This window comes from Grammomys surdaster, unplaced genomic scaffold, assembly GCF_004785775.1.
Source record: "Grammomys surdaster isolate TR1022 unplaced genomic scaffold, NIH_TR_1.0 220, whole genome shotgun sequence".
NCBI lineage: Eukaryota > Metazoa > Chordata > Mammalia > Rodentia > Muridae > Grammomys > Grammomys surdaster.
In genome coordinates, this window is record NW_021604665.1 from 12,470,162 (window position 1) to 12,473,048 (window position 2,887).

Consider the following 2,887-nt stretch of genomic DNA (forward strand, 5'->3'; position numbering starts at 1 on the left):
TTTTACAAAAAAGTTACTAAAGACATTGTGTAAAATTATTAGGATAGAAAATATAAATAAAGTTTGGGTTTAGACTAAGGTTACATCAGCAATACATATCATTATGTATATGCAAATGCTCCAGAATTTAACATATTAGTATCTCAAGAATTTTTGAAAGATATACCCAACATTAAAAAAATCATTACAGGCTAATAACTCAGAGAAAAATTAAAAATAATTGTTACAGATTAAAGAATAAAAATACAAGGGATTGTGTTAGAGACTGGACACATTCAGTGTGAAGAAATCAATGTTTAAATGTGTGTGATGGCTTGCAGCATTGATTTGATTGCTGGATTCCTAAACACTGTGATGATGGAGAATGGAATCACAGAAAAGCATAGGGCAAGCGGAGCACTAGATTAGCAATATTCAGAGTAGCTAGCCCAAGCAGCAACCTCATCCCAGGCTTGGATCACAGGCATCAGAGGTTTATCCTCAAGTAAATCCAAAACTAAGTTCATTGGTGGGGAGCATTTTGAGAAACATGAAAGTTCCACACGCTGGGGTCAATGTCTTCCTGTCATCCCAGAGTCAGGTGGGTGGTCAGTGATCAAGTCTGTGACATGGTACCATGACCCAGGTGGGAATAGTTGGGTCAAAATTTCACCTCTGTGGGGAAAATCGAAAGGAAGTTATGCTAACGATTTAAGCAGAGTTAACCATTCTTAGGAACAGAGGTAAGGGCATAATGCAGAGAAACCCAGAAATCTAACTCAACCTTAGAAAAACTTTGTGGAACTGAATACATAACTATGATTCCAGAGTTTTATTCTTAAGGGGAGACGAGTTTGCTGTGTAAAAGCATAATAAGAGACCATATATAGGAATCGTAGCAGAAAGATTAAAGCAATAGAAAAAATGGTGAGAAAATACAAGTGCAGCTAGGAGAAACAAAGAAGTTGTCAGGGAGTTCTCAGAAATAAGACTCATATAACAGGAAAAAAATGCCTGGGCAAGGATCAAATAAATAAAATATCCTGGGCGTGAACATAAATATTTGATATTCCTTTATTTATAAATCTTTAGAACCACAACCACCAAAAATTTCAATCATTTCTATCAAGTCTTTATGAAGTCTTAGACTAAATATTTTATTGTGATAATGATGAGTTCAAATCTGTGCAAATCACACTTAAATTTCAGGTGTTTGTGTGTGTGCGTGTGTGTGTGTGTGTGTGTGTGTGTATGTATGTATGTATGTATGTATATATGGTGTTAGTGCATATCTATGTACTTAACAATGAAAGATTTTTGTATTATTGCTATGTTGTAAAATATACTAAAACTATGGGTGAATTAAAATAAAAAGAACTGTAAAGATGAAGAGGCCATGAATACAATCGGGGGAGTTTTGTTACCTGATAGAACAGCAGATGAGAGATGAGTTGGCTTATAACTTGTAGAGCTAAAACTAGAGGAAGTAACACTCTAGAAATCCCTGTTCATCAAATGGGAAACTGCAATACACAGAGTCAGCTAAAGCACTTAGAAAAGCACCAGTATACACAAAATTGAATATAGTGAAGAAAACAGTTATAAATTCAGGAAAACAAGTACACATTTCTTAAGGCAAGTTATATTCTAATCAAAAACCAAAATAACTTAATGACTGGAAACAATGATATGAGAGGTAACTTCCTTGAATTGATCCCATTAAAATTTCCTAAATAGGAAACAGAGAGTGTTCCTTTTTCTTTACATTCTCACTAGCATAACCAGGACGTGGGGTGGGATATATCATTTGAAATGCGAATGAATAAAATGATTAATTAAAAACAATAGAAATAGAGAAAATATGCCATGCCATGCGTGCCCCAGAAGCATTGTAGATCAGGCTGCTGTGTCACATGAGAATCAGTAGGTAGCAGAGAGGAGGCTCAGTGTTCTGACCTGCAAACATCTGAGTGATTAGTAGCTTAATGTTCCCTGAAGGAATAGAGCCTGAGAAGACCACCAGTCTTGCATAGCCCAGGCCCTGGTGGCTCCTAGGACCTAGAACAGCCAGAGACTTGAAGGACCCCACCTGGAACAAGGACCTCAAGTAGGAGTGAGCCAAAGACAGATAACCCTCACATGGGGTGATTCAGGCAGGCTGAGTCAGGAGATTGCCCTAGATGACAATCAGAGTGGTGCCATGGGGCCTGAATAGGGAGCTAGACCGAGATGATTACCAGTCAGGTGCAACTCAGGTCTGACAGGAGAGAGGACCATGCCCAAGATGACTCTTGCCTGGTGTTACTATAAAGGAGCAGGGAGGGGACAGGGCATAGCACTCCTGAGACCACTCCTAATATGATTCCTGACACTCAGCGATCCTGATGTCCCTAAGACGAGCAATTCCTGGTGGAAAAAATTGAAGAGAATGAGAAACAGAAGGATGTAGGCATAATGCACAGAGGCTGAATGGTGTAGTGAGCAACAGCCTGAGATGAGTAACCAGTGATGCCCCCTTGGACCATGGTAAGTCCTGGCCATGGTAAGTACTGCCATCAGGGGCCTAGTCTGGGCATGTGGCCTTGCAGCAGCAGGGATCAGTTACCAGGCCAATGTCCCTGGGCTGGTCTCCAACTCAGAGACATGTTGATGTCTAATAGTTTTGCAGAACTGGCCCCACCCCTCATCTGTGCATCCCGGGAAAGCTATCCCTGGGATCCTGAGATTGGAAGAACTGACCTTGCTGCTTGTCAGTTGCAGTACTTGGAAGAACAGCGACTGCACATTGTGAGAGTTGTAGATGAGCAGGCCCCCAGGAATATGTATATGGGAGACACAGCCCTACCACTTGACTCCCATGCAATGGCATGGATGAAGGAGAGATATCAACCTCCTTTTCACCTCTTAC

General features: G+C 40.4%; 1 pseudogene; it reads left to right on the top strand.

The window, feature by feature from the left end:
- Window positions 1–1,853: 1,853 nt before the first annotated feature.
- Window positions 1,854–1,961, top strand: LOC114625757 (annotated as a pseudogene).
- Window positions 1,962–2,887: the final 926 nt, after the last annotated feature.